We start from the raw sequence: 20,063 nt of genomic DNA, 5'->3' as shown, positions 1-20,063 counted from the left end.
CCGAGTGCGTTTTGCAATAACTCACTCAGGACCTGAAGATGTTTGCCCGTTGCCACGATTGCTATGTCATCAGCGTACGCTATGACTTGACAACCGGTGCCCTTTAGGCTTAGAAGTAGGGTGTTCACTGTTAGATTCCAGAGCAGGGGGGAGAGAACGCCCCCTTGGGGGGTGCCTCTGGTCACATACTTTGTGATGGAACCATCCCCCAGTTCTGATAGAATAGTTCTCTTCTCAAGAAGGAGCCCAACAAAATCCACCAGACCCCGCTGCACCCCCGCCATGAGAAGGGAGACTTCGAGTAGAAAGTGAAAGCACCCCCGATATCGAGAAAAACTCCGAGCGTGTATTCCTTTAAGGCCAATCCTTTTTCAATCGTCGATACGATTTCATGGAGTGCGGTATCCACGGATTTACCTTTGGAATATGCATGTTGGTTCGGGGAGAGGTTGTAATTTTTTATATTCCGTCGAATATATTCGTCGATGAGCCTCTCTAGAATTTTAAGGAAGAATGAAGTGAGGCTTATAGGCCTGAAATCCTTCGGTTTCACATGTGCGGCCTTGCCTCCTTTTGGTAAGAATACAGCTTTTGCCTTTGTCCACTCATGTGGTGTGTGAGTCAGGGTTATGCAGAATGTAAAAATCTGAGACTGCAGGGGGCACAGTATGTCCTTAGCTTCCTGTAGGTGAGCGGGAAAAATTCCGTCAAGGCCCGGAGATTTGTAGGGCTGGAAGGACATTAGAGCCCATTCCACCCTCTCCTCACTTACGACGTCCCTAACGGTATCACCCAGAGACAAGTAGGTCCTAGGACCGGGCGAAAAACCGGAGGTGTCGTCCGAGCAGCCCGGGAAGTGAGTGCTCATAAGGACCTCCAGCATTACGTTACATGATGACGTCCAGTCACCGTTAGGCTTCTGGATAGAGTTCATACTCGAAGAGGATTTCGAGAGAACTTTCCTTTCAGAGTTCTCTTCTATGTTATTGCAGAAGTTTTGCCAAGATTCGCGTTTCGCCCTCTTTATGGCCTTCTTGAAAACTTTGAGTGCGTCTTTGTATAGTTGCCAAAGACCTGTTTGCTTAGCATGATTGAAAAGCCTCCTGGTGTTCTTTCTCAGTGCTGAAATCTCCGGATTCCACCACTGGGGTTTCTTTTTGCCCTTCGGGGGGGTGCTTGGGCAGGAGGCTTTGAAAGCAGCATTACAGGCATTTGTCACAAAGTTCACTGCTTCATCAATTTTCGACGATGAGTCCAGCTCACCGAGAGAAACACCCTTTGTATTCGAGAGACTCGCTTCATCAGGTCTTAACGATAAGCAAGGCTTATCGTGAGAAGCGTATCTACGTAGAGAGGCCGACAGCGTATTCCTATACTTTGCCCAGTCGGTTCGCTTTCTGCTCCTGTATGCTGTTAAAGGAGCAGGATCAAAATTGAGATTGAGACTGATGTAGAGGTGGTCAGAAAAAGAGTGTTCCTTGGACACCTGCCAGTCCCTTATCCGATCGGACAAACCGCTCGACACAAGGGTGATGTCCAGCACTTCCCTTCTAACAGAGGTCACAAAGGTGGGATCGTTCCCACGGTTACATACAGTGAGATTGTGTAAAAGAATAAAGTCAAGTAAACACTCACCCCGGGAGTTGGTGTCGGTTGAGCCCCAGATCGTGTTGTGTGAATTAGAGTCGGCCCCTATTATGACCGGGAGCTTTCTGCAATTTGCTTCCTTCAACGCTTCTTCCAGTCTATAGGGTGGAAAAGCATGGCTGTCGTGGGCCATGTAGGTTGATGTCAGCCAGATAACTGTAAGCTATACGCTGATGCAGACAGTATCCTCGTCGCTGTATTGGGAGAGTAAAAAATGAGAATATACTTTTTTAATTAGAATGCAAGCTCTGATCCTACCTATTACTGGAGCTGTTACCACCTGGTAGGCATCAGAGTTCAGTCCGCAAACCTTGTTTCTGACGATCCAAGGTTCTTGGACTAAAATCACGTCCTCAGCTTTATCGCTGAGGCGAAGAAGGAGAGCAGCCGAGGCTGCCTTGGAGTGGTGCAGATTAATTTGGAGGATCTGCACCATCCTCAGAATCGGTTATGTCCATTGACTGTGATGTCATTGTCCTCCTCCTCCGGTTCGGATACCAGAAGCTGGTCCTCGTCAAGCGTTGCCCATCGACAGTAGACCGACCCTACGTAGGCAGATACTGAGCCCGTGTCGCTCTTAGTATCTGTCGCAGTATCGGATACACTCACACTCGTTGGTGGGTCCACAGGTTCACTCGTGGTGTTTCCTGTGTACCCCGCGCTGCCTGCCACCGATGGCGACGCAGGGGCCGCAGGTCCGCTCGAGGCGTTGCCTGTTTTGTTGGCCCCTTCGTCGGGAAGAATATCTGAGGGAGCGGGTCCGCTCGCGGCGTTGCCCGTTTCCCCCTCTTGCTGATCCGTTCTCTGGTGGATTTTTACTGTGATTGAGTAAAAGCCGTAGCTTATTACCCCACCACAACCCTCGAGAACTGGGACAGAAGCATCGTTGATGACAAAGCCAACAAAACGCTGCTTCCCCTTGGTCCCGCCAACTCGGACTATCCTCCAATCCTTCGTTGCCCATGCGGATAAACTCGAGTACCTCCTCCGGTTTTGACGGTTCAGCTGGTACCCAGGCCCAGGCTCGCGGCCTGTTAGGGATTTTATCCCTATGGACGGCAACTAAGTCTGCCCCGGGCCACAGCTGTCCAACCGTGGAGATAGCTTCTTTGTAGAGCCGGACCGCGCGCTCATCGGCGCACGCTACTAGCTTAACTCGCCCTTGATGCCATCCGGCATCACGGACAACTGGTGCAGGACCGGGGTACTTCTACAGTATCCCTTTGTATACCCTGCATAAACCCATCAGGACGGACTTCCAGTTGTCCGTGGTGATGTGGCCGTCCGGATGCCCCTTTTTCAACACCGCCAGCGTGAGGTGCTCTTTGGCGGCTTCACTGAACGTATTGATCGGGCTACAAAACTGCATACTCAAAATATGTATTTCTAGGAAATCTAATTGAAAAGCTTTACGAAAGTTCGATGATTTTTTTAATGTTGCGCAAAGATTAAACTTTGGATTTATACGGTTTTGTTAAAGTGTAAACTGCATTTTTATAAACCAATAATTAAAATTATATAATTTTAAGATAAATGGCCAATCTAGTTAACGTGTATAAAGTTTTGATAAGCACTTGAAATGTCAAGTTTTAGTGCTGAATTCAAAGAAGATGTCTCTTTTATCCATTCATAATAACTTAAAAAAATTTGTTTGTTAAGAAGTGTATCTTAAAATATCTGCCTTGACATTTATGTTAAAAGTGTAAAATATGTAAATGTACCTACATAAACTGTCCCGTGAATACCATCAAATCATTGGTCTTGAAGGGAATCTATGTATGCATGCATGCATATGAGCCAATTTAAAAGTCGATACAATTTACAGTCGAAAAGTACAGTTTTTGTATAGATTATAGATTATTTCCCAACACTGTGGGAAACTAAGCAAAATGGCCTAGTGTATTTCGCAAATGTTCAAATACATAATCTACCAACCGATAATTTTATATATTCATTGAAAGATAATTTGTCATCCGTCTGGAATAAGAAAATTATAAATCGGAAGGGTAAAACAGTATTGCGTTATAAATTCAAAAATAAAAAGTTCCATTTCACTGACGGAGGGGAGATCTAACCCCCCTCCCCCCGGCTACGCCACTGTCTCCTGGTGAGAAGTATACTCATCTAGGTATTCTAATATTGTCTATTTCGTGGTAATATTTGGTTAAAATCTGCCAGCGTTCCAAACTAGTAGAAGACACAGTCTCGTCCCAGTCTGTGCCTTCTAGCCAAATACTTTGCATGAGTATTTTGGCCTCGACGATTATTGGCGCAAGCCATCCTAGCGGATCCAATAGCTTGGCGATAGCTGATAGTATCGCCCTTTTTGTGAGTGTATCGTTGTCCTCCAATGGTCTTGCCACAAAATACAATAGATCCGTATGGGCATTCTACCTTATGCCAAGAGTCTTAACCGTGCTGGTATCTTCGAATGACAAGAAGTCTTCACTGAGTAGGTCCGTTTTTGGGATGTCCTTTAGAATAACCACAGAGTTTGATGTCCATTTCCTTAGCGGAAAACCGGCTGACCGTAGCACTTCAGAGATTTCATTTCGTGCTTTTACGGTAGAGTCGATGCTATGTCCTCCAGCTAGCACGTCATCCACATACATGCACTTTCGTAGTATGTTAGCTGCTATTGGGAAAGAGCTTTCTACATCGAAAGTAACAGTCTTTAATTCGTATAGACTTACAGATTCGTTCGGGTTTGTACGGAAAACTATCCGCTGATATTTTTTATGGTTTTCATCCACCCAAATTTGTCGGTACTTCTTCTCGATGTCACTATTAAAAAGGTATCTGTAAAACCTCCAGCGGAGTATTATGATCGGAGGATCTGCTTGAAATACTGGAACTGGAAAAAGCATATCGTTCAAACTTGTGCAGTTAGCCGTTGGACTTGAGGCATTAAAGACGACGCGAACTTTGTTATGACCGCGTGGTGAGGCAGAAAGAAGTTATCGGAAGAGTCTGCTGAAATGCTATAATTTATTCTGGGCATGTGTCGTAGTGATTCATATTCAGTTAGTACCCTATTACCCTGGAAATAAATTCTGCGTAAATATAACGAAAACTTACGTACATCTTACGAAATTTTTCGTCATTTTGAGCCACGAATGTTTTCGTTATTTGTGCAAAACCGTTTTCGTACATACTACGAAAATATGAGACATCAGATCTTTAGTACATTTTACGAATCCATTCGTATTATTCACTAACGAATTTCGTACTATTTACTAAAGAATTTCGTACTATTTCTTTGTATTTTCGAAAATTTGGTAAAAAGTACATAAATAATTCCTATATTTAACGAAATTTTTGTCGTAAAATCTTCGCTTGTTTCGTAGAATGTACGATTGTTTTAATTCTCTACACTGTTAAAAACATAGTACGAATTATAACACAACACTTTTATTCTATTTTTATAGTAAATTTTAAGTGTTTTTGTTTAACAAAATGTTTTGCAAACCGCTTAACATTATTGATTAAAATATGATGAAAGTGTTGTGTTATCATTTGAGCTACGGTGGTTATAGTGTAAAGCTGAGATCACACGATTGCCGCAAATGCACCAATCTGGAACAATTTTTATTGTGCTGTATTGGAGCACAATAAAAAAATTGTCCCAATCAAATTCTGTACAGTCACACGGTTGCCTCTTTTTATACAATTTTGATTGCCGCAAGTTGGTGAAAAGCAATAGAGTGACAATAATTGCCCCAAACTTATCACACGATTGTTCTAGCATGCGGCAATCGTGACAATAAGATGTTGCGCTGACTTCTAAATTCTGTTTTGTTCTTTGTTCTAATTTATATATTGTGGGCTCATTTTATGCATATTTGTTGTTTGAAAGCAAAGAAGCAAACACTTGAGTCCAATGAAAACTGACGCATTTATTTAGAAGTTTGAGTGTACAGTTTTTTTTATTTCTCGACGATAACTACAACGTCATATATATGTGGAGTTCAAGTTACAAGAGTTTTCTTTTTAATTTTGGTTTTCTTTTTAATTTTGGCTTTTTTATTAATTACAAGTAAAATTGGTACAAAATAATTATGTATGTTGAAATGAAAGCCGTGAGTTTATATAATTTATGTTTGGAATGAAATTTTATAATTATATGTACAGCTCGCAACAAAAGATAACACCTGAACATTTTAATCAGTCTTGACTTTTTTCTTCTGTTTGTTTAATGTTAATTTTTTCTATAAATCCATAGCTCGTTGTTTAGTAAAAACCACATAAATAAAAATTTCAAACTTTAAACAACAATTAGAAACATTTCTTAAAATTTTGATAACAATTCAATGGTTTTTAATTTGGATTTCTAGAAAAAAAATTGTTATGCAGTTTACAAAGTAATTTGCATAGAAGAAAGTGCATAATACCGCCAGCTAAAAAAATTATAAAAAATCGACAGGATTTTTTAGCAACTTCAAACTTGCACCTTATTGTACTAAACTTTAATGAGCTATAAAACCGAATAACAATTTTTTTTCTCTAGAAATTGAGATTAAAAACAGTGCAATTGTGTTAAAAAATTTAAGAAATTTTTAAAATTTTTGTATAAAGCTTGCAATTCGGTTTTTGTTACACAATGAGCTATACTTCTATAGAAAAATAATGAACACTAAACAAATAGAAGAAAAATAGTCAAAACTGGTCAAAATGTTGAGGTTCTACCATTTCGTCGTGGGCTGTATTGAACTTTTAAGTTTTTTTTTAAATAAATTTATACTGTCATGCCAGTTCGCCAATTGGCGACATAAAATACCTTTCGTATTCTTCTCGTATGAGTTTTGCTTGTGGTGGTATATATCGCAGCAAAGATTCCGTCATCGGACTTCAAGAAAAATTATAATTTGAATACAAATTAAATAAAATTAAAAGTTATGTTGCTTCCGAAAACAAGGATATTGATTTCAGTGATTTTTGGACACATAAGGAAGCAAAAAAGGAAATTATTAATAAACAGCCTAAATATTGTTGTGTATTGCTCACTTCAATTGCCGCACAAGAACACAATAAATATTGCCGCAATTTTGAAATTTTCATTGCCCCATGATTGCCAATTGAGCTATCACACGATTGCCGCAAGTGAGTTGTATTTGATTGGGCATTGTAAGCACAATATCGGCCTCTATTGCCGCATGAGTAAATTTATTGTGAAATCACACGATTGGGGCATAAAATGAGGCAATAATTGGTGTATTGCGGCAATCGTGGGATCTCAGCTTAACGAAAGAAGTGCAGATATTACAAGTATAACTATCGTAGGTAATAAGTTTAAGCAATTTAAAATTAAGTATTTTATTAATATGCGTACGAATAGGTTCTATACTACGTATTTTTCTTACTGCTTAGCCTTCATTCAATGAAGTATATCGATGCATAGTGTTATTACCGCAAACTTTAATTTAAATCTAGTTTCATTAATTTAAATTGACTTCATTATCAATTAAATTTATTGTTATTCATTTAATTTAAAGTTTTGTAAATATAATATATGAAACTCGAACAAAATTCTTATTAAACAAATAAAGATATAAATTATGAAAAGATAAAAACTAATGGTTTTACACTTTCTTATACATTATATTTTTATGTGGAGGTACTTGGCAGATTCTTAGCTTCTTCGAGGTTTGTTTCCTTTGCGACTACAAAATAAAAGAAAATTATAAAGCGTCTTAGAGACAAGTTTCAGTGAAAAATCATTTATGAAGTCCCACATTGCAGCGCATGGCTCAGCGTAGGCCATATTAAAAACATTGTATGCTTTAAAGCATATATCCACAGCTTTATCGAAGTTGAAAACTTTGTAAGTGATGTTGTCAAAGTCAATCATGAATGATTGTGGCTCATCTAGGGTTCCAATTAATGATATGAAGGGGGCAATAGACGATTCTGCCTGGACTTTGCTATCATACATTTGTTTATATTCCGTTTCAGTTGCGCAAACAACCATAAAACTGTCTAGTGACTCTTTGATAGAATAAAGCCTTTTTTTGCATTAGTCTTATTATGTGCTAGTTTCTTACAGAGTCGAGAGCGTGGCAGCAGTGACTGTAGAAGAACAAAAGCGTTGGGGCAAATGGAATCTAAGTTGAGCAAAACATTTGTAAATAGAATCAAAAACAAGTGAGGTTAAAATATTTCGTTCCTGGTTATGTGGTTATATTTTTTACTCAGTTTGCAAAAACAAATACCAAAATACAAAATTTTAACCAGATAGCCAGGCAGGAGTGAATACCCCAAGAGTGTGCTTACCTTTTGAGAGATTGACTTTGTTTTTCTTTATTTTGTAGTACATATTAGCATCATCTTTGAACTCCTTGATGCGATTCGGAAAAACGTTATCCAAGAGCAAATTGCTAAAAGAAGTGAGGTTGTCAAGGACCTCATTTCTGGTTCCGAAAGAGAACCAGAGAAGAAATATGAATGAGCTTGAATCTTACCAAATGAAAACCACCAGGCAATTTGTATTGTGGCCAAAGATCGAAGATCTGTTTTGGATTATTCTCGGCATTTCGTATGCTATTCATACGTGTTGCAGAACACGCGCGCCAGTGACTGATTTTTTCCTGATAAGCTATTGCATGGAATTTGTCATGCGTCAACGCTCTAATATGTTCGTCCTCATCTTCCGCTATTGAAAATGACCTCTGCTTTTGTTTTTTCAAATTACCGTTCGATGTCTTTGTCTTTCTATTGAAATTTACTTTCCAATTCCTGAATTTTTTGTACAATTTGCCCAACGGAGCTGCGTTTTTTCGCTCAAGGTAATAATATGACTGAAAGGGTAAAATTAATTTTAATGTTCGTTCTGTGATAAGTTTTTAAGATACAGAAGGTGAATTTTGAAATGAAGTAAAAATAATTGTTTACCGCCAACTCGCCAGGGAATACTTCGCAAATTTGAAGTGAAATAGAAGCGCAATCAGTAACGGAAAGATCGTGGCTGTTCATAATACAATATTGTAAAACCGATTCAACTAATAGCTTGCGTAAGTTATCATCCATGACCTTCTCTTTTTTGTATGTTTCAACCATGCTTTTTCCGTAAGAATTTGAATTATTAATATCAATCAAATTGATTGATGTCTTTGCCACCAGAACTTGACTGTTGATATCCTTTGAACTTTGTGAAATAACACCAAAATTGTTTCCCCGCCCTTCACTTGATTGGGTAGATTTATCGCACTGAAGATGTTCGTTCGCCAAAAATGGGGATGTAGTGGACTTTTCAAAGGATTTGATCCATTGCGACCATTGATAAAAAAAAACTCCACTCGACCACCAGTGTTTACAAAAAGATTTTCAGCCATTGTTTTTGATAAGTGCTTTAGGATGCCAATAAACAATTGTTGCTCTACTTACAGAATAAGATGAGTGCTAATGTGAAAAATGTAATGAAAAATTAATTTATATGGGTACTTACGCACGAATAAATCGTATAGTTGTCCCAAATTCCAGCTGCACAGAAGATTAGCTAATTCAATCCGATCTTCATTGCTACCATAATGACTTTCCAATCCAAAAGAGTAATTCGGTCCAGTTTTATCTAGAATTATGTTCGGTGAGCAACTTAAAGCGTGCAAGTCGTTCACAGTTTGTGTTGCATAACTCCCTTCAGAATTTGCTTCATTTGTGATTTCATCAAAATTGAGGAAGTTTGAAGACGAGCAAGCTGCGCTCGAAACAAACATTGCGACAGACATTAGGGGTATTCTCCAAATCTTGCAAAGCCATTGCACGTAGCACGGATTGCACGGATTGCATAACTTGCAAACACACAACAACAAAATACATGGGAAATAACATTTCCTATCGCTGCAAAATATGCAAAGTCGAAGCCCATGTATATATTTTGCAAAAAAGCATAGCAAGTTAAATCAGGGTCGCATTTTGTTTGTCGCTAGTTGTTTTGTTGTTGGAATTGCTACATATTTCTCTCAATCCTCTCATCTCGCTCACTCCATTTTTTGGCTGTCTCTTGTTATTGTATTTGATACATAATTTCGCTGCTTGCTACCCATGCATGCTACCACTTTGCAATGAGGTGCTCTCGTACTCTTCGAAATTTGGAATAGTATTTTTGCATTTCGTGCAATCCGTGCATCGTGCAAGACTTCGAGAATACCCCTATTAAGTTTTACTGTCTTGCTAAAACTTTCCTAGAACTAAAACTATGTTATTATTTTGGGCTTGTATTTTAGGCGTTAGCAAAATTGTGTTGGACGAATCACCATTTTTCCACGCGTAGTTTTATGTGCATTTATTGGTGGACCAGACATAATTTCAGCAGATAAAACGATTAGCTCACGTTGACTTAATATGTCAGAAGTATGTACAACGTATGCTGCGAAATGTTTATTATATTGTTGTATTTTTATTCGCTGACAAATAAAATAAACTGAGTCGCACTCCGTGAAAATAGCAACTTCATTTATTTTATAAACTAAAGCATTTTTAGCACAAATTTTGTCATCGTATTGAACAATGAAACAACCTTTTTTATATTTTTTAGAGCGATAAATACATTGGGAATAGCAGCGAAAACTAATTGTATTGATCCTATTTCGAGCGCAGAAATTGTAAATTATTTCTTCATATTCTGAATGAGGATAAGATGACTTGGAGAAATGGAATACATTCCATCCTCGGGGTCAAGCAAAAACTTCGCAAATTTTAGTTGGTATTTTTTTGAAATGGATACACATATATTTCTGCGACTAGTAATGTTTCTAGCATATGCTTTGACATCTTTATGTTTTGCTTCAAATCGAAATGACCAATAATAACGGGGAGGACCAGATTGCAATATTATAGAAAAATAATGCACCATAAAGTGGTGTTTCGGTTTAAGCGTGTCATTAAAAAACCTGACATAGTCTTTGTGGTGCTTCGTTATAAGTGACTTTTGCCTTTCCGCCACTGGCTTCGAAATCTCAGTTAAAAGAAGAATATCAACTATTTGGAGCAAATTCAAAAAAAACAGCTATACATGACCGTCTTCTGGAACAAGGCCGCCAACCATGAGCGAAAATAGGCGTACAAACGTCATCATTTCACGCGCAGTCATTTTTAAAAGCAAAAGTAATTTCAGGGGAAATATGATCTACTTCAATTTCACCATAATTAAACATGAGCTTTCTCTCATTAAGAGTTTCTAATGAAAAATAACTGCTGGAAATAAAGCGATTTATAATATGACATATATCGTAATGGCATACTCCTTCAAAAATGTCATGCATAACGTCAACAAAGTTAAAAGTTACATGAAATGAAGTGATCGAATTAAAAATACACTCTTCTTTTACTCCTGTTGAATGTACGTCACCCAACTGCACATCTACATTGTAATCAACAGGATTTCGATATAAATTTAGATCTTCACTGTGCATTTTATGAGTCGACGATTTATGAGTTTTGCAGAAGCGACAAAAAAAGTTACTATTGAAGGAAGGAGTAAAACCAAGGATAGTGTTTAAACCCAAGTTATCTCCTAGAATAAGTCCTAAAATTAAATGCACTGTTTTTTCACCTTCTGAGGTTGTAATAGTAACCCCGTTTTCGTCGAGGTGTTTTATGTCTCGAACTAAATTGCGAAGGCATAGCCAATTCCCGAATTGCTTATAATCACGACCCTGAAGTGTGGCTGCTAAATATATTTCAGAATTTCTCATCACCGGAAATGAATAATAAATAAATGTAACTGAACTAGTATGTGAACCAAGAGGATTAACTTCTGAATCATCTATATATAAAAATAAAGGCAAAACAGTTTTTCCTTTTTCAAGAAGTGGTAAACTTTTTTGTTTCCACAAAGAACCGCAAATAAAATTATTATTTTCTTCTAATGTTTTTGGGATGTTTTCTACATCTTTTAAAATTTGTAATAGCAGATCACTTTTTTCCAAAGCCTTCCGAAATTGAAAATATAAAGGCAGAAGTACACCGGTGATAACAACTTCATCGTAAAGTAGAACTCCCCGTGAACATTTTTCAGCAATCTCTCTGCTTATTACAAACTCCTCAAAATTACGTGCATAATCATTTTTATTAAGCCACTTAAATAACTGATATTCGTTTTCAAATTTACGAAATGGATATGATATGGATTCGATAAATTTGCTCAGCAGTAATTGCTGTTCAAAACTATCTGGAGATTTCGAAACATAATTATTTTGTATGAACTGTTTAACGGAGTTTTTTATTGGATTAACTATGTCTTTCATTATGCTGTCTTGAATTTCTATTACATCTTTTCGAGTAAAATTATTCTTGCTGTGAAGTTTCAGAGCAGATCCAATAAATCTTTCTTCGATTAAACGTTCTTGTGATTGAGACATTTTCTCGTTTAAACATTCTAGCATATTATCAATCTCGATTACAGAATCGATTTCTCTTGGAATGTCTGGTGTTGGAATAATCGGTGTATCTGAATATGTGGCCGAGCATCTAGAAGTACTTGGAACGGTAGAATCAAAAAAGGTTGTTCCTGTTTTTGTTTCGGACGAGTTTACTTTTTGCTCAATAATCTCTTGAAACATGTGCTCTTGCCGTACATGACGTACAAAACAATTTAAGAAGCTGAAAAATGTATTAAAATATCCTCCAAAAGTACATTTATATATATCCCTTTGACCCAAATTATGTACCAGTCGAAAATGATTGGACATACTACGGACAGAGTCCAAATTTATACCGCACATAAAGCAGTTCATTTAACAAATGCACGCAAAACCAACAATCACGAATCAATTAATCTGCAAATATTTTTTAGAACCCGTTTTTCACTAATGTTTAGCAAAACAAACTTAAAACATACGGCGATCACTGCAATGAAAAAGAAAATTAAAAGAAAGCAGGTAGAAGTGCACTTCGGCGGATCTTGGCCGAAATTGACCAAAACAATTCAAGAGGGCTGTCAATCGATGCTTTTAACCGCGAATAATAACAATTCGAGACCGAAAATTAACATTTTTAATTCATTAAGAGTTATTTGCAAAACACACTTGCACTTTTCGCAGGTTTGGTGAATAGAGGGGGGTCTAATAGTTCCCTGTATGAAAATACGATTAAAAGGAAAATACGATAAGGTTCTTTTGTTCAGATAAAAATAAATAGTGGGGGTCTGGGTCATATTCCCCCAAAAAATACTGAAAAACATTTTTAAGGCTTGTATGTTTATTTTATTGGATTGGATGAAAAGAGAAGGCACGCTCCTGATGTTCACACTTGCTACAATTATAACGTGTTGTCTCTTGTCTCTTCTTATAGATTCACGTTCTTTGATACAAGACATTTTTATAAAACACCCAGTAACCATAATAGACATCACTGGGACGGCAGATTTTTGCTTTTGTTTTTACTTCTTTTGCTCTATTCGCCGTGAGTTTTACATTTATGAGGGGTTGAGGTATTATGCCTCATCAAAGCAAATGTTTTGCATATATATAAAGATATATGAGACATTCTTTTTCATATCGGATGTCCGACTTAAAAAAGAATGGCTCATATATATTTGATATTTAAAAAGGGAAGCTCTGCTGATTAATGGTTATGATCCTCCCCCTTGAATATTTATTTACACAATAAATGATATATATTTTTGAAAAGAGGAGAGGATCCTTGCAGAAAGATGTTGCGCCTTGTAGTATAGGGTCTACACATAATTTTAACACCTAGTTTTGTAATTTTCGGCAGGAATTTATTGAAAAATTCGGTTTGAAATATGCACTTTGTAAAATTCAGAAAATAGTATCACCCTAGTTAACGCAGCCACTTCATCAATACGTTTTTATGGTTCACGCGTTTTTATATTCGCCTTCACTTGACATTTTATGCTATTCGTTATAACTTTTCTAATTCCTGTGGAGGAGTAGTGCTGAGTAACGCAGCTCGCCGTTGCGCCATTACGCTTATACCGAGGGTGGTGCTACTGGCGCTGATACACTAATTGGCAACACGGTGGCGCATTGGCATAATTAATTTTTTATTAAAAGTTGCACTAGTTGATGCACTGAATACGTATGTGTGAAATTAAAATTGTCGGAAATGCAATGAAAGAGAAAAAGTTAGATTAATAAAGCATTAAGGGCTGTTAACTTATCTATTTTAAATTATCGTGAATATATAAAGTGCTAGGCCACTTCTGTTCTCACCGCAGAAGTTCTCTTAAAGCTTAAACAGACGGCAGCGTTGATCCGGACTAACTCGGACTTAATCCGGATCAACTGCAGTTAATTCCCGAGTTGATCCGGATCAACGCTGCCATCTGTTTACGCTTTTACATGACTCAAGCTTAAGTTGAGAAACTTTAACTTTGGAGTCGACTTTATTTCGACAATGAATATGCCCCAATATTTTGGAGTCAAATGCATTCCCCATGCATTTATATGTACATACTCCAAAATCATTTATTGATAACGTTCTTGCGCACATGCATACGTACATATGAAGGGGTTAGAATCAAAAGGATCTAAGTAGATCTGACATTAGTTATTGAAATTCTGGGTAAATGCATTTGAAATGATTCTTGCCTAAATGAATGCAGGTTAATTAACTAGTTCAAATAATGATTACTCTTTTTCACCAAATAAACACTAATGGCCTTATTCATAAAAAATAAAGTAGGTTTAAAGAGCTTTATAAATTGACGTTTTCATTCATTTTTCAATTTATAAACCTTTTGTAAAGCTACTTTATTGTTTATGAATAAGGCCATGTATTTAACTATACAAATATGGGTATAACTTATATTAAAAAAAATGTCCCTTAGAGACTTATGACTCTAACCCTTTCATATGTATGTACATTGATATCTACTACTATAGCACACGAACAAAAGTACATAGTTACCCGCATATTCATCAGTATATGTTGAATTCCATGCTCCGGCTCTTAATTAAAGTGAAAGTACATTCCATCCATTTCGACAGCGTCACCACCTCCGTCAACATCACCGTCAACGATGCTTATGCGTCAAGTTACACACAATTCGTTTGACATTGCGCCCGAAAAATCATTAACTCGCTGATACTCTTTGTAAAATTTGTATTTCACTCTTTCACTTCCTCTATTAGGTTTTCCTCCATTATTTTTTAAATTTCGTGTTTACATAAATATTAAAATTTTCACAAACTGGAAAAATTTACGTTCAAACATGTAAACAAAACACTGAATAGTTGTCATTTGATGCAATCGCATAAGCAAAATTGAGAGTTGAGTTAATTTGTACGGCAACGTCACCGTCAGCTTGTACTTCATACAAATGCTCCGTATCAGCTTTTTTGACAACTGCCGGTGACGGTGACGGCGACGCAATGCACGTTATGTTCTTTCACTTTTAAGATTCCCTGGCTGCGTTTCGCTCGTTCAGTTGGCTCTGCAAAAAGAAACAACATGGCGCAATTGCGATGATTCAATGCGACGCCCTCACCAGGATTATGGGTAGCTGCAGCAGCTCGCCAGACTTCACAATTGCTAGCGCTGGTTTGATCAATAGCATCTCATGGCGACCTATGCTAACACTAGCATTAGACCATCTACCCATAATCATCTCGATCAATAAGCCCACCGACTTTGCTCCCGCGGACCACCGAACCTACACCAACTTCAACAAAGCTGATTGGGACGGCTTCGCGGAATTCACCGAGAGCAGCTTCGCCGCCCTTCCCACACCCACAAACATACATACTGGCGAACGCCAGTTCCGAAGGGTAGTCACTGCCGCAGCTCCTCGCTTCATCCCGTCCGGACGTATCGCGGAAGTCCGCCCGAATTTCCCGGCCGAAGCAGCTGTACTAGCAAATGAGCGTGACCACCTACGCCAGGTCGACCCCGGGCACCCCCGTCTGAGGGACCTTTTATTTTGGAGATTCGGCAACTGGTAAATCAGCATAAGCGGAAAAAGTGGGAGGAGCACTTGAAGGCCTGTAACTTCACATCTGGTGTGAGTAAGCTCTGGTCAACCGTGACGTCCCTGTCTAACCCAACGAAGCGTGATGACAGAGTGGAAATCTCTTTCTAAGGTCGCGCTTCTTCGGACCCGAAGAAATGCGCAGCCTACTTTAGTAGGCAATTCACACTGCACCTTTCGGTAGACAAGGCCCAACGTCGAGTGACCAGGAGGCTGCACAAGCTGCCAAAAAACAGTGCACCACTTGCTTTCACTAGCTGTGAAGTGAAGGGGGCCATCGGGAAGGCGAAAGCCTCCAAAGCCATTGGACCCGACGGAATCTGTATGCTGATGCTAAAACATTTAGGGCCTAAGGGAGTAGCTTACCTAACGGAGGTCCTCAACCTGTCCATGGCCACTCTCATCATTCCTGACGTGTGGAAATCAGGGAGAGTGGTCCCACCGGGGAAGCCCGCCAACAAAGGAGACTCTTATCGCCCGATAACGCTCCTTTCTCCGGTCGCGAAGACGCTTGAGGCCCTACTACTCCCATACTTCACTTGCCACCTGACCCCAGCGAAGCATCAGCATGGTTTCCGTAAAGTGCACTGTACAACAACAGCACTTAACGCCATAAACACTCAGATAACTCGTGGCCTTAACCGAAACCGTCCCTGTGAGAGAACGATTCTAGTAGCGTTGGACTTGTCAAAGGCGTTTGAAACCGTCTGCCATTCCACGCTACTAGAAGATATAGAGGCCTCCTCTCTCCCACAGAGGCTCAAACGGTGGTCGGCAAATTATCTGAGTGGTCGACACTCGTCGGTAATGTTTAGAGACAAAACGAGTAAACTGAGGAAAATAAATAGGGGGTTCCACAGGTTGGTGTCCTTTCCCCGCTACTGTTTAACTTTTACATTTCAAAGCTCCCTCAACCACCACAGGGAGTCTCGATTTCTCTTATGCCGACGATTGCTCGATCATGGCGACTGGGAATGGAATTGATGACCTGTGTTCGAAAGTAAACGGGTATCTCTCCGAACTTTCTCGCTTCTTCACTGCAAAGTGTCTAGCCCTCTCCCCTACGAAATCCTCTGCGACCCTGTTCACAACCTGGACGAAGGAGGTCAGGCTACCGCTGGGAATTCACGCCGATGACACACCAATTCCGACGGTGAATAACCCCAAAATACTCGGAGTAACATTCGACAGCCTGCTCTCCTTCTCTGCGCTCGCAACCGTTATTGTCAATAAAGTACAGAGCCGCAACAAGGTCCTCAGTTCGCTAGCCGGCAGTACTTGGGGCAAAGACAAAGAAACGTTGCTGGCAACATACAAGGCAATAGGCCGGCCGGTTTTGAACTACGCAGCGCCAGTGTGGTCGCCGGGGAGTAGTAGGACGCAGTGAACGAAGCTACAGACTGTACAGAACACCGCACTCAGGACAGCGACAGGATGCCTCCTGATGTCGCCCGAACACCATCTCCACGGCGAGGCGCAAATGCTCCTCGTAAAGGAGCACACCATAATGCTCTGCAAGCAGTTCCTGATCGGGAGCCACAGAAGTGGCCACCCAAACAGACAGCTGCTTGCAGAGGAGCCCTCGCCTAGGCACGTCAGGAGGCATCTAAATGAACTGACGGACGAAGTCCAGAGGTTCATCAAGCAACCTCTGGACCCGTCAGCTTACCGACTGGCCCTGAACGGCATTCACAGGGAGTCAGTCTCGAGTTATGTAGACTCTAGACCTGTGAATGCCGTTCTAGGCATACCGCCCCCGGACACAGACGAGACGGAGCTTCATCTGCCTCGGGAGACACGAACGACACTTCGCCCCGGCTACTGCAGCAGGTTAAACTCCTACCTGAGTAGATTGAATGAGGATGTGCCAAATTAGTGCCCGGCATGCGGAGAGACCCCACATGACTCGAAACATCTCTTCGCATGCCCGGAAAACCCGACAACCCTAACGGCCTTGTCCCTGTGGACCAACCCCACAGAAGCTGCACGCTTCCTAGGGCTGCCGTTAGTGGAACTTGACGACAACGACTGAGATACCAACCGTCCTGGGCGGGGTTGTTGTAGTCCGAACCCATTGAAACAACTCGTTTCATGGGCCTCCCGTTAGTTGAGCTTGACGAAAATGATTGAACGTAGACCCGAAAAAGGCGGGGCTTAGTAGTGCCGCTACAACAACAACAATAACAATCAGGTTAGACTTTAAGCCTTTGAATAGCACACCCTAAAACTCATACATAAAACCCATACACACTACTTTAAAAACGTGCTTAAAGGTTTTACTAAAAAGTGTTTAAGAATAAAAGTTTTGATTTAAAGACAAATGAGGGCAAAAGTGTAGCATAGCGACTTCTCACTCCGGAAAATAGTCCTGACTTTTTTCCTGAAATGGAATGTTTATAACGTTTCTGAAAATTTTAGAATCTCACAATAACTATATTTCATAAATATTGAACTGATTCGAATCAAAAAACTTTTACGAACACTTATTCACGCTTTATTATAAAAACAATATTTACTATATCTGTGCCCTTATCTATACATATAATAAAATTGTAACACGTCGATGTCTGTGCATTATAGATATTAAAGAAAAATTAATGTGGGGTGTCTTTATTAGAGCACCAGAAGCCAAATCAACCATTTTTAGAGTTTTTGTCTGTCTGTCTGTCTGTCTGTATGTTTGTTCGCGCATCACTTGAAAAAGAATGCATGGATTTGAATGCAGTTTTCACCGATGTATTGCTAGAGGTCTAACTTAAAATATAGGAAGAAAAAAATTAGAGAGTTGCCACCTGTTTGAAAATTGAAGTTCAAGTAAATTGATAAGAAAAAATGAATATTGCAATATGGGCGTCAAAAGAAAGAGGCTGAAGAAGGCTTACAGCCAAAAATAGTTTTTTTTGGATTGCCACCGGTTTGAAAATTTACATTTAATTTAATTTATAAGATATTGAATATTGCAATATGGGTATCAAACTGAAGGGGTTTAGGAAATTTTATTGCCGAAAATATTTTTACGGAGGGCTGCCACCTCTTTGAAAAATTTTATTGTAATTAATTGATAAAATAAATGAAATCTATATCTACATCTATACATATTATAAAATTCAGGCCGATGTCTATACCTTATAGATATTAAAGAAAAATTAATATGGTGGGTTTTTATTAAAGCTACAGAAGCCAAATAAACAATTTTTAGAATCTTTGAATCTGCCTGTCTGTATATTTGTACACGGATCAGTCGAAAACATGGAATTGAATGCAGTTTTCACCGATGTATCGCTAGAGATATAGCTTCCAATATAGAAGAAAAAATTAGAGAGTTGCCACCTGTGTTTAAAATTTCAGTTTAAGTCAATTGATACGGTAAGGTGAATACTGCAATATGGCTGTCAAAAGAAAGAAATTTACAAAGGCTTACAGCTGAAAATATTTTTGTGGAAGGTTGCCACCTATTTGAAAACTTTAATTTAATTTAATTGATAGCATAAATTAAATATTGCAATATTGGCATCAAACTAAAGAGGCTAGGAAATTTTAATGCTGAAAATAAATTTTGGGGATTCGCAAACTGATTGAAAAATTGTATTCATTAAAATTTGTAAAATAAATTAAATATTGCAATACGAATATTAAACTAAAGAGGATTAGGAAGCTTACTTTTGAAAATATTCTTGAAGCCGGTTGCCACTTATTTGAAAACTTTAATTCAGTTAAATTTATAATATAAACTAAGTGTTCAAACGAGAGTATTTGAGAATAATAAAATTGCAACAGGCCGATATCTGTACATAATAGATGTTAAAGAAAAATTAATAGGGGGTTTATTAGATCAACAGAAGCCAAATATAAAATTTTGGTATGTTTGTCTGTATGTTTGTAAGCGCATCACGCAAAAGCTAATGTATGGAGTTAAATTCAGTTTTCACCGATGTACATATTGCTAGAGCTCTAACTGAAAATATAGAATCCATTTTTTTTTTGTTTTAGTTTATCGTCGATCATTATTCCTAGGTATTTGAACATATTAACTTTTTCCAGTGCGTCGTTGTTTATATTTAGAGTTAGCAACGGACCGTTCTCAAAATTTCGCCTTGACATAACCACAAACTTAATTTTTTTTTTATTTTTGTGTGGAAGGTTTTTCGCTAAAAAAAAATAAAACTTTTCGTTGTTGCTGCCAAAAAATTAAGAAATCTGACACGTCACGTTTTACAATTTCATACAGTTCTTTTACAATGTATTTCACTAAACTACTAAACGGCTGCATCGACTTGGTTCATATTTGGCAACACCTTGAAAACAAATATTCTGACCAAAAATTTACTCGGTATGTAGCTCGGGTTATTCCTAAAATTCTTATACAGACTAAAACGTAAAAAACCAATATATCTCTAAAACCAATTACGCTGGGGAACTGAAACTTAGCACTGATGCATATAACAAATGCATTGGGAAAGGGGGCGTGGCTCTATCCTTCCATACAAAC

This window comes from Rhagoletis pomonella, unplaced genomic scaffold, assembly GCF_013731165.1.
Source record: "Rhagoletis pomonella isolate Grant_MI unplaced genomic scaffold, Rhpom_1.0 Rhpom_scaffold_00003, whole genome shotgun sequence".
Lineage (NCBI taxonomy): Eukaryota > Metazoa > Arthropoda > Insecta > Diptera > Tephritidae > Rhagoletis > Rhagoletis pomonella.
Note: the sequence above shows the minus strand (reverse complement) of the source record.